The sequence below is a fragment of the Panicum virgatum genome, chromosome 2N, assembly GCF_016808335.1.
Source record: "Panicum virgatum strain AP13 chromosome 2N, P.virgatum_v5, whole genome shotgun sequence".
In the NCBI taxonomy this organism is placed as follows: domain Eukaryota; kingdom Viridiplantae; phylum Streptophyta; class Magnoliopsida; order Poales; family Poaceae; genus Panicum; species Panicum virgatum.
Window position 1 is genome coordinate 11084636 of NC_053146.1, and position 12406 is coordinate 11097041.

At 50.1% G+C, this 12406-nt stretch overlaps 2 pseudogenes; one reads left to right on the top strand and one right to left on the bottom strand.

Moving 5' to 3' along the window:
• Positions 1–1876: 1876 nt before the first annotated feature.
• Positions 1877–2993, bottom strand: LOC120662386 (annotated as a pseudogene).
• Positions 2994–3553: 560 nt separating this feature from the next.
• On the top strand, positions 3554–9495 carry LOC120658060 (annotated as a pseudogene).
• The last annotated feature ends 2911 nt before the right edge of the window (positions 9496–12406 follow it).

Genomic DNA, 12406 nt, shown 5'->3' on the forward strand with positions numbered 1-12406 from the left:
CTGGACATACGGCCCCGCGGCCGGAACCAAGATAAACCCTTGCGTTACTGTGTTACCTCTTTCATCAACCATCTAGGATAGGGACACACAGCATCGATTACTAGTTAGCGCCAGGCCGCGAGGTCTGGACACCGACAAATATAAAGATACACAGCTCTCCTGCGTATTCGAGAAAGAAAAAAAAACAAAGACCATGTAGTATTCTCCGGGAGGTACGGCTCGTCCGGGCTAGCGAGGTCTGCCACCTCTCACCTCTACCGGAGCCTGCCTTTGCCCTGCATTTCCATGGTACACTTGCCCGCGCCACTGACATCCGGGCTAGGACCCAAACACAGACAGCTGGGCCCACGACGCACTGCATTTCCAGCCCCCACGCGGGGCTCACGTAGGACGGGAAACGAAACGATCCATCTCCAGCCTGCCCACGATAGCAATTAGGGTTGAAAACGGTCGGGATAAATCCCGTTCCGTTCCACTCCGATTTCTACATTTTACCACCTCGTTTTCGTATTTTTGGACAAATTCGGAATCAATACGAAATTCGGGATGTCAAATTCGAAAATGGGTCGAAAACGGTTTGGCTCCTATCCCAATCGTTTCCGCATTTCCCGTATTTGATCGGGATATCCCGTTTTCACAAATTCGAAATATCCCGAATTTACAGCCCACAAACCCAAGCAAATGTGAGGTCCTCTTGAATCTGAACGGCCCAGCCCAAATCAACAGGGAAACCCTATCCACCAGACCACCACATGCCTCCGCCTCCCTCAATGCCTCCCTTGCCATCCGCCGCTTCTCTCCCTCAGTGCCTCTGGTCTCGCTCGCCCACCACCGCCAGGCGCCAGGCGCCAGCCGCCGAGCCCCTCCTCCGAGACTCCCCGGACCGGTGGTGACACAGGAGGAGCCGCCCCTGGAGAAGCCCCGCGGGTGGGCCATCGCCGACGCCGACTTCCTGGAGATCTGCAGTGCCCGCCACCGCCAGGCGCCAGCCGCCGAGGCCCTCGTCCGATCATCCCCGAGCCAGCCGTCGAGGCCCTCCTACGGCGCGCCGTCCCGCTCCACCCTGAAGATCACCTTCTTGCTCCGCTCCCGCCCGCCGCCGGCTGCTTCGCACCGCCTCGGCCATCACCCGAACACCTGCCCACGCGGCGCACTAGAAGCCTCCAAGCTGTAGTCCGCGCCGCCGCCGGTTATCATGTCGGTCAGGACTCAGGAGTGCTGCTAAGAAGTTGGGCCAGTTGAGGCCCCAATCGTGATGCGAGCCTCACAGGCTGGGCTGCTTGTGGCTTTTAGCCCACTCAGTCCGTCGTCAATGACAGACTCCCATATGTACATCAGTACATGTACCTACAGACTCCCATATGTACATCAGTACATGTACCTACGGGCCAAATTGCAGGGAAATCTTTTTTTTCCTTCCCTTGTTATATTCGTTTTATTATTTTACTATACGACAGTGGAGAAAGTAGACGAGCGAATTCCGAGTCGCTTGATATTCTTTTACATATATCTGGTGATGATCCTCGACCTTTTTTACAGGTCGGTGTTTCTGTTTTACCTTTCCGTAGACTGTTCATTTTCGACACATTTCCGTTCGGATTGGTTCGTTTTCGATATACCGTGAGTCAGTATTCGTATTTGTGTTCGGCTTGTTCGTTTTCGATATCGTTTTCGTATTAAAATGTAAAAGTGAAAACAGTAATAGAGTTATCCCGACCGATCCCGACTATTTTCAACCCTGATAGCAATAGCAACCACCCAAACAGACCACCACTGCAGTCTGGGACTGAGAGGAGGGAAAGATAGAAAAAAGAAAAAAAGAAAAAAATCTCTTGTCGTATATAACCCCCTGCTTCCGCTTCTACTTGGGGGCTTTTTACTCTATGCCATTATAAAAGATGAGTGTTAGCTGTATACCTATAAAAAATTCGATCGCACCTGTATGTCAAATTTTTCTTGCCCCAGGTGCCATTCCGTCCGTGTTCCATCCAAATCTCACCGTTGGGCGACCTGACATGTTGGACCTTTTTTTTTCTGTTCTCTCTTCCTTGTTCCCGGCGGCCGGCGGGGCGTGACTGCGCATGCGTGGCGGCCGGCGGCGATCGTGCGCTCTCCCGCGGCAGCGGCGCGCACACGCCCGGGCCAGCGGCCGGCGGCAGCGGCAGCGGCAGCGGCGCCGCGCGCACGCCCGCGGCGGCGGCGGCGCCCGCACGCACGCCAGCGGCAGCGGCGCCGCGCGCACGCCCGGGCCAGCGGCCGGCGGCGGCGGCGGCGCCCGGGCACGCCCGCGGCAGCGGCCTGCGGCCGCAGCTCCGGGATGGCTTGAGGCTGCGCTTCCGGGGCGGCTTGGCGAGGTCCTCGAGCAAGTCGACGGCCGCCACGCGAAGGACTGCGACCTGCCATCGAAGAACCGGGTGTGGCTGAGCTTGACGGGGAGCTGCGCCATGAGTGCCGACATCTCGAAGCCGCGGGAGCACGAGGGGCTGCACGACGCGTTGTTGTCGAGCTCTAACGAGGACGACGACCCCGCGGCCGAGCCCTCCCCGGACGACGGGGACGGTGACGGCTCAGAAGCCTACGGCGCGCCGATGTCCTCGTCCTGCTCCTCGCAGCGCGCCGTGGTGGGCAAGACCTGCCTGCCCCGCTCGCCAGCGTGTTCGTTGTTGCCGGCTGTTGCCGCGGGCGAGCGCGCGGGCCCCGCCGGACGCCGGCGCTGGCCTCCTCCCCTCCGATTCCTCAAAGAAATAGGACAAGGGGAGAGAAAAGGAAGAAAAAAAAGAAGGGCCCACATATCAGGCCATTTAACGGTGAGATGTGGACGAAACACAGACAGAATGGCATGGAGGAATGAAAAATTTGGCCAATGGCATGGAATTTTTTAGTGGCATACAGGTAACACCCATTTTTTATAATGGCATTGAGCATTGAGGTAAAAGCCCTTTCTACTTGGCCTTGGTTTTTTTAGGGCAACTAGCGCTAAAAGAAATCTTACATGCATAGGTCCTGTTCGCTTCTTTTTTCCGGTTTATTTCGGCTTGTTTTGACTTATTTCTTCTCACATTGTACTATTAAATCAACCGAAATCAGCCGGCTCTTAAATCAGCCGAACAGCCCCATAGAATATCAAATGAAGTTTATTTGAAAAATCATTCTACAGATGAGCATAACTTTTCGCGACGAATCTAATGAGCCTAATTAATTCATAAGTAATTATAGTGACGCTACAGTAAATATTCTCTATTCGTGCAGTCAAAGGTTTCATTAGATTCGTCTCACGAATTAGTGCAGGAGTTGTGAAGTTAGTTTTATAAATTCACCCTGTTCGGCAGGCTGGAGCTGGAGACTGGAGCTGGAGTTGTGTGAGAGAAAAATACTGTTGCCTGGCTGGTGGCTGGAGCTGGAGTTGTGAGAGAGAAAAATACTGTAGAGGCTGGAGGCTGTCCACCAGCCGAACGGGGTGATTGTCTTTATTTATTCAATACTTTTAATTAGTGGTGAAAGTGGTGAACAGTAACTAACTGGCGCTAATAAACCAAACGGGGCGAGCAGGCACGCGGCCCAAACCCCCTCCCTCTCTCTCCTCCCCCAAATCCGCATCACCCCACCCCAGCCGGCGTGCGCCTCCGGATTTGGCGACCGCCACCGCCGCCGCCAGATCGCAGCGCGCGCGGCCCCGCCCCGGCCCTCGCCCGGTGAGTGAACTGCCGGCCTGCCGGCCCCCCCTCCGCTGCCGCGCGTCTCCTCTCTCCAGTCGCCGCTAGATTTGGGCCGTGATCCGCCCCCGCCTCGTGGATCACGCCTGGATTTGGCGTGGCTGGGTTTTAAATCGGATCCCGCGGGTGCTGGTGGCACCGGGTTTTTCGCCTCCGCGAGTCGTCCGAGTCGGGATTTGGGACTTTCCGCTTGGATTAGATGGGAGCAGCTTCTGATTCAGGGGCTCGATATGCCATGCCGCTCTAGTACCCGTGATAATAGATAGTTTTTGCCCTGGTGACTGTGCACCGTGATAATGGTGCTGCCCCTGTGAGTCGACGAACAGTTTTAAAGAGGTGTGCAGTGAATTCAATTCCTTCCTTGTAAGGATCGGTGGTTGCTGCAATTAGATTTCTGCATGAACTCTTGTCTTTCCGCTACTGTGTTACAGCTGGATAGTTCCAGTCCAGCTTTTGCAGAATGAGGAGTAGCATTTCCCAGAACCATGTTAAGAAACTATGGCCCGAAACAGATATTGTCGGGCAGTCCCCCTTTGGTGTGTCATGGGTGAACGTCATGTCATGCGGTTGTGGGCTTGTGTGTTGGTGATTCAGTGCGCACGCCTGCCCAGAGAACGTGTGAGATGTGAGTTATGATTTATATGCTTCCTCCAAAGTCCACACTATGCTTGGCTGCCAGCAAAAATGCTTCTTAAGAGCCGTCACCAAAATTGCATCAGCACTGTCCCATATGCTCTTTTTTCTGGCTACCTTTCCCCTTTTGGAAAGCTGGAAAAAAAACAAATTGACACGTGAGGCATTGCAGAAACGTAAAGCCCAAAAAGGAAATCCTACCTTTTATGTCAAAACCTACCTTTTCCCGTGTCCCCTTCCAGATATTTAGATTTGATGTTGCAGTATTGCAACTCCAGGCCAACCTGCTGCGTCAATCTCTACCTTATCTCTACATATCTAAAGTGTAGCTTTTTCTGGAATTTTTTTCATCCGTCCTCCCTCTCGCGTCCGCGGTCACCTCTTCCGCAACTTCCTCGCGCCCGGACTCCCTCTCGCGTCCGCTTCCTCACGGACAGCTTCCTCGTTCGCCCATCGCCTCTGCGTTCGAGGCCCTCCTCGCCTCCGTCCGTCTGTCCCCTCCCTCGCGCCGCCTCGTAGCTCTCACGGCCCTCCGTCCGCTCCCCGCTCCCCTCCCTCTCGGGCGTCGCCATCTCCCGTCGCTTCCCGTCGGAGATATGGCGCAGCCCAACAGCGGCCCCGTGAGCATGTTCCCGGTGAGGACCAGCTGCCTCGACGCCCCGTCGTCGGGCGCCTCCTCGACCGCATCTAGCCGATTCGAGCCCAGACGCTGCAGCTGCTGCAGCGCCGGGTGCGCGAGCGCGGCGCCTGGGGAGAGCGATGCAGCGGCCAATGTGCAGCAGCGGCGGGTGATACGTGGAAGGGGAGGCGCAGAAGGTCGTGGTGGAGCTGCGCGGTGGGTCCCGGGCGGCCTCCGAGGAGGAGGCGCTTGACGCTGGAGAAGGGGCCGTCCAACGAGGAGGCGGCGGCGGCGTGGGTGCCACGAGGAGCCACGCATTGTGGGAGAAGGCGACGACGGCGGGTGAGTCGCGCTGGGACTCGGCGTTGAGAAGCACGTCGATGCGGGGCGGCGGTGGGATTTGGGGCGCGATGGATGGAGATGGAGGAGAGCTGTGTGCCCCCGCGTGGGCGAGGAGGGGCAGGGGCATTCGTCTATCACTCTGTCGCCACGCTGCAAAACGTTCTTGTCCTCCGAATTTTCAGCTGCTAATCGTCATCAGCCAAACTTTTTTTACTGTAACAGCAAATAATGTTCATTGGCTAATCTTCTAAATTGAAGCCGTACCGGCAAACTCTATTCTATTACCTATGTACGTTCATGATTTAGAACTATATATGAAACCTCAAACTTGGGGTCGAATATTCTAAATTCAAAGGGAGAAATTTCATATATAAAATTGAATGTTTAGCTTTAGTAAATGAACAAACCAAAATTTCACCACATGAAAAATAAGGCAACACGAGTTTTGAAGCGGCCAAGGCAGAACTATAAGGCGTGGGCGAGCAGCAGCGGGCGGCGTCAAGCGCCTAAGCTCTAGACCGAGGGTCACCGCCTAGAGAGCGCCTAGCGCCTTTTGTAACCTTGGGCATGACACGATCTCGCCATCATCCTCAGAGCCACCATTGTGGTTTAGTCCGTCCTGACATATGACCCACCTGCCTCGCAGCAACGCGCGGGCATTTTTTCTAGTTATGCTATAAGCAGAAGAGTAGATGCCAAAATTTCCAATTTTGTTTTTTGATGGTGATGTGATATACGATATACTTTGTAGATCATAGATTAATTTGACATACTTCTGACATTTGGTTTACACATTTTCCAATTTGGTTTTCTTTCATGGTTTGTGATCAAGTTGCCTTGTGAATTGGCCAGTTTTCTTGGGTACTTGATTTAAAATTTATGTAGCTCGACAATAAGATTCAGTTAAGATTTTGGTTTGTATTCTACATCATTATAGCCTGGTTGGCTAACAGTTTTCAGTACGGCTGCAGGGACATGGGAATGGAGGTCGTTGGAGCTGAAGCAGTGCCAGCAGAGGTCAAAGTATCTGATGGAGAAGTAAACCTCTTCCAAGAAAAAGAAAGCAAAGCAACTGCAAAAGAACGTGAGGAGGCAGCTGTTTTTGGTTCAGATACAACCACAAATGTTGCTGATCTGGCACCTCCTAAGGATGCGAAGGAGGAATGGCCTGAGCCTAAGCAAACTTACGCCTTCTACTTCGTCAAGATCCGCTCATTTGAAGATCCTAAGCTGAGGGCAAAACTTGAGCTGGCAGACAAAGAATTCCAAAAGAAGATCCAAGCTCGTTCCAAACTTATTGAGGCTGTAAGAGCTAAGAAGGTATTGTTCTTACATATCCTTATGGAAGTAGGATCTTCCTTGATGATTCATCACTCTATATCATCTAGAGGTTTCACACCTGTAACTTGCTTAAATGGATGCATGTTCTTTGACTGCTTAGAAAGGTTCTTAATGGGTTAGACAGCCAGGGTAGTGTCGGTTATCTAAATACCTATAAATACCTATAAATTCTCTGCAGGCAGAGCGTGCCAGTATTATCTCAGCTGAAGCCATTGATTGCTGAGAACAGACAATATAATGAAGTTGTGAATGAGAAGATAAAGGAGATGGAGCCTCTTCGGAACAGTTTAGGCAAGTATCGTGATGAAAACAATGCCATGCGTGCGCAAAGTGCGGGTTTATGCTCTTCTATTGAAGAGCTTGAGCAAACAGTATGTCCTGAACCTTGGTGCTAACTCAGCTTCCACACCTTCAATGTTTAGTCATATGTTTTTCTCCAATGCTCCTCCATAGATCAAGATGTTGAATGACCGCATAGTTCATGAGAGCATATCTTTAGCTGAGGAGAAGCGTCTGGTCAAAGAAATTAAGGACCTAGAAAAAACCAGGTCGAAAGTTATCTCTAATGCTGCTAATAGAGCTAAAATGCAAGATACAGTGGTTGAGAAAGAGGCCATACAGGACCAGGTCAAAGTAAGTATGCTTTACGTTTCATGTTTTGTTTTGGCACATATTTTCTGAAGAAACTGAATGTAGCAATGATCAACATTCAGATCATTGGGGAGGGCATTGATGGAATAAAGAAGGAGCGACAAGCAGTCAGATCCAAGATTAAGGTCCTAGAGGATGAGCTAAAAGCTGTTGATGCTGAGATTGCATCTCTTCAAGAGGATTTAGATGCAGCAACTGCTAGAAAGGACAAAGCATACGAGTCATTGCTTGAATTAAGATATGCACGTGATGCGAAAGTAAGTAAACCTTTCCTGAAAGGTCATCATGCAAAAATTATTCTGGTTCTTGTTGTATAATTCTCTGCTATGCTTGAGCTAAGATGAAAAGTCTTCTGTCTTTTTCGCTTTCATTTCTCTTTGCCTGTATGTGCGTATGCTTTGCATTGGTATTGTTTCATTATGCCTCTTAGCAGTGGCTCAATTGGATTAGCCGGACTGCTCTTTTGTTCTGCCTTTCCTAGTTTTCTGGATGTTTCTATATAGTTTGGGAACCCTGTTTGTGTAACAGGTAGGTGGGAGGATTTCTTACAGTTAACATCTTGTAAACATGTTTATGTAATTATGCTTCATCTCCATTCCTATGACATGTAAACTACCCTATCCTTGGGCTTGTAGTTTGAAAGTGGTAATGGATTGGTTTGTTGTACCCAACTAATCTGGGGTGGGATGAGGATGACATGTTTGTTTTTTTTTCCTTTCTTTTTATGGGTGCATGTGCCATTGGGTTATGATTATGTGTGATATTCTTCTGCACTTGAACCAGAACGCATCCTTCATTCAAAACCGTGCACTTCTAAACAAAGTTAAGGATTATTCTTCAAGGAACATGCTGACAGAATTACAAGAGCTCCACAAGACTGAGGTATGCTTCTAAAAATGTTAATATTCTTGGCCAAGTGATGCCCGTGTATAAATATGTACTAATATTTATGACTTTGATAGGTTGACAAGTTCATGACCCAATGGTGTGAAAGCAAGGCCTTCAGAGAGGACTACGAGAAGAGGATCCTCGCCTCCCTCAACAGTCGACAGCTGACCCGAGATGGCCGGATGAGGAATCCTGATGAGAAGCCCATATTTATCGAGTCACAGGCACCAGTGCCAGTAGTGGAACCGGAACCTGTCCCTGTAAAATTGCCTGCCAAACAGGCCAAGGAAGCACCTGCTCCCCGAGCAGACGAAGCTCCCAAGGTTGAAGCTCGTTCCAAAGGACCTGTCAAGTCGCTCAAGGCAAAAGCTGCTCTAGAGGTTGATTGAGAAGGCTGAGCCTCCAAAGGCTGAGCCTCCCAAGGAGAAGGCAAAGCCTACAGAGGCTAATGTGGCGAAGTTGAAAGAAATTAAGAGACAGGAGGAGATTGAGAAGAACAAGCTTGCTTTGGAAAGGAAGAAGAGGCAGGCTGAGAAGCAAGCAGCAAAGGCGGCAGCCCGAGCACAGAAGGAGGCTGAGAAGAAGCAGAAGGTACTATGGGTCACTCGATCTTGTCTGTCTCTTTTACATTGCCTGAGATATGTATTGTAACAAACTAACAATGCAACAATGAATAATTTCAGAAAGAGGAGAAGAAAGCTAAAAAGAAGAGTGGAGCAGCTGACACTGATGAGCCCTCCAAATCGGATGCCAAGTCTGATGAAGCTGTGGAAACACAGGCTGAGGAGGAAGTAACCCTGGCATCCACCACAGTGAAGAAAGAACAGAAGGACAGCACCCGGTTCCGAAGCGCGGTGACCAGGAGCAAGGCCGCACCACCCAAGGCGATTCTGAAGAGGAAGAAGGCACAGTCCTACTGGTCGTGGGCTGGCCCGGCAGCTGCTGTTGCAGCTGTGCTGGTCGCCCTTCTTGCGGTGCTGGGCTACTACCAGTACTACCTGCGGGCGAGCGCCAGCAACTAGACAGATGAGCGCAGCTGCTGCCGCCAGCAACTGAATTGAATGGATGTGAAGACCAATTTTGCAGGTGAGGGAAAACCAGAGTGCGTGGTCTGAGAAATAGACTGGAGTCGGGGGAGGCCTTGTTCGTTTCTGTTATGTTAGTTCTGTGGAGTCAGGAGAAGAAAATACAGTTGATTTTGCTTGCAACTTTCCTAGATCTATATATATACTGTGACTGATATATCCCGAACTTTTAAGTGAAGCGTATATTGCCGACTGGAATAATGTTCGCTTTAGGTATCAGAAATAATGACTTGTGTAGGTACCAGGAGTCCTTCGTTCTACATTATGTTTACCTTTTTTCTGCATGAAAAATAATGACTTGTGTAGGTACCGGGGCAGCGGCAGCGGTCGGGGTCGGCGCGGCGTCGGCGAGGGGAGGCGGCGGCCGGTCTCGGCGCGGCGGAGGTGGCAGCGCGCGGAGGCCCTCTGCAATGGGAGGCGGGCGCGCGGAGGCGGGGGTCGAGGACGCCGCGCGGGGAGTTTGAAGGCGGTGGCGGTAGTCGCCGACGGTGAACGTCGTCGAGGATGGCGCGCGCGGCGGGCCAGCGGTTGAGGAGGACGAGCGGGACGACAGCGCGGCTGGCGGGACACGGCGTCGTCGGTCAAGGAGCGCGCGGGCGGGATGAGGTGGTGGTGGTCTTGGACGGCGGCGGCATCGGACGGGACGGGCGGGACGGCGGCCGGCGGCAACAAGGACGAGGGAGATGTCGAGGGGAAATGCGTAATCGATCTAAGTTCCAGACTTTATAGGGAGGCCAGTTTAGTACCAGGCCGTGGCTACTCTCGGTACTAAACTGGCTCCTGGGACATTTAGTACCGAGCATTGCCATGGCCCGGTACTAAAGCGCAGTTTAGTACCGGGCGCAATCAAGGCCCGGTACTAAATTGACACCTTTAGTACCGGTCAGGGCGTTGGCCCGGTACTAAACTGTATCCACTGGCGGGAAAATTTTAGGAGACAGTTTAGTACCGGACATGGCCAAGGACTGGTACTAAAACAAAAAATTTATTGTTTTGCAGCAATTATTTTGTTTATGGTACTAAAGCGCAGTTTATTACCGGTCAGGGCGTTTAGGAAGGATATTATTTCAAGACGGTGCCACCATAGTCCAAAATTAAACATCTTGTTCTACGCAGGATATCACTGCACCTGTATACTCATTACTCACTCCCTTGGCCGGACAGCAGTAACTCTATGGCTTTGGCCCATCAGGGGAAAAAAACATTACGTACTATACTATATATGCATAGCTGTGGTGTGCGGTTTCTTTTGCTCAGGGCCCTCATCTTTGGTGTACTAGGGCATGCAGCAGTTGACGAGACTAGCAGATGCAAAAGGACGAACCCAACTACAGAGTTGCTGTAATCTTGGGTGCCATTGGCTGGGTTAATAACAAACAATAATACGGCTGTACTAGAACCACTGAAGCACACGACATGACATTCGCAGCTCGATAGATCATGGTCCAGCTAGCTGGAACAGTCTGCAGAAGCAGGATAAATTGATGTCTTCCTTTGCATCGTAGTGGCCTAAGGATGATGAGATTCATGACTGCAATGCCTCGGTTTGGGGATCGTGGCACCGGACTACTCGTGGGCTCATACACGTGTCATTGAAGCTCAACCTAACGGCATAGGGACATTGGCTACTCGTGGAAGGAATCGGTGCTTGTATTTAGTCTGAGAGGAGGAGGGGGTGAATTAGTCAATATGAAAACCTTAGCCTACCACATCCACAAATTGCACAAAATATAAACTGGATCGTGCTATCTTGATGTGCAACTAGGGGTGGTAAAGGGCCCAACATTTTGAACTAGAAAATCTAAGGATCGGGCCCTAAAAGGGCCGGGCTCTAAACATATGTATTTTTGAACTAAAAATTTTAAGGGCTTTATTGGACTGTGAAGAGACCATTAGGGCCATGGCCCATTACCACCCCTATGTGCAACTAGGTTTCGACAAGTGTTTAAACCCACCCAAAGGAGTTTTGCAACATAGAGCCAATTCTATCAAGATGCTACTATATGAATGTAAAGGTTCTCAAGGTTGCAAGTATGAAATGTGGAAACATAAAGGAGTGGGGGTTAGAGAATGCAAACTCAGCAGACGGATTATCCCATTCCCATGGTATTGGTAGGTACTGAGTCACCCCTAGTCTACGTTAGAGCTCCACAAAGGATGTGCTCCCGGTCATCAAGTCTTGTTCCTAGTAAAGGCCTTGAGCTCGCCACCAAGACGCCAAAGAAAGCCCCTTTGGATTTTGGCGATGGCCTTAGTTGCCCAAGCTGGGAGGTCAATAGCCATAATCAGGTAAATAAACATACCTGTAAGCACAAACTGGATCTGTACCCTTCTCCCTGCTCGAGTCATTAAATCCGCTTTCCTCCCCGGAAGTTGGTCTGCTATGCAATCCACAATGGGTTGCAATTGCTCTTTAGTAAGCCTTTTCAAGGATAGGGGCAGGCCTAAATATTTACATGGGAAATCCGAAAGGGTACAGGGAAGTATATTTTGGACATTAGCTAACTCCATTTCTCCACTCTGAATAGGAAGCACGTTACTTTCTGCAAATTTGTTTACAGCCCAGTAGCTTCACCGAATAGATCAAGGATTCCCATAGTTATAAAATATCTCCCTACACCGGGGAGAGGAACATAACCACATCATCCGCATATAGAGAGTCCGGGTTGCAGCAGCCCCTCATTTGCAGCATGTGAAACCATAAAGCCCAGCACATCCATGACCAAGATAAAAAGCAATGAAAGTAGTAGTCAACTGATAAGTATCCACTATCTTTTCTATTGTCTTTAGACACAGTAGAAAGGCATGAGATTATCCATAACTTAGATTTTCCTTCCAAAAATGATACAAGCCACAATTAAACAGAGAGATTTTTTTTGCAACAAAGTTCTTGGTTGTATGGCAAGCATAATAAAAAAATATATACTATCAGCACATCAATATTAGTTTCAAACCATATATGGTGGTGGCTTCGCTTTTACTAACTTAAGAATAACAGTTCTAGTTCTGGCATAATTACTTGTTACATGGTTGACCCAGCTTCAAATATTGTGAATTTCTCAGTTTTGCTTCCATTTAATGATGATTATCATCCTTGTTCTTAAAACATGCTCAGTATCTCGCATGAACATATC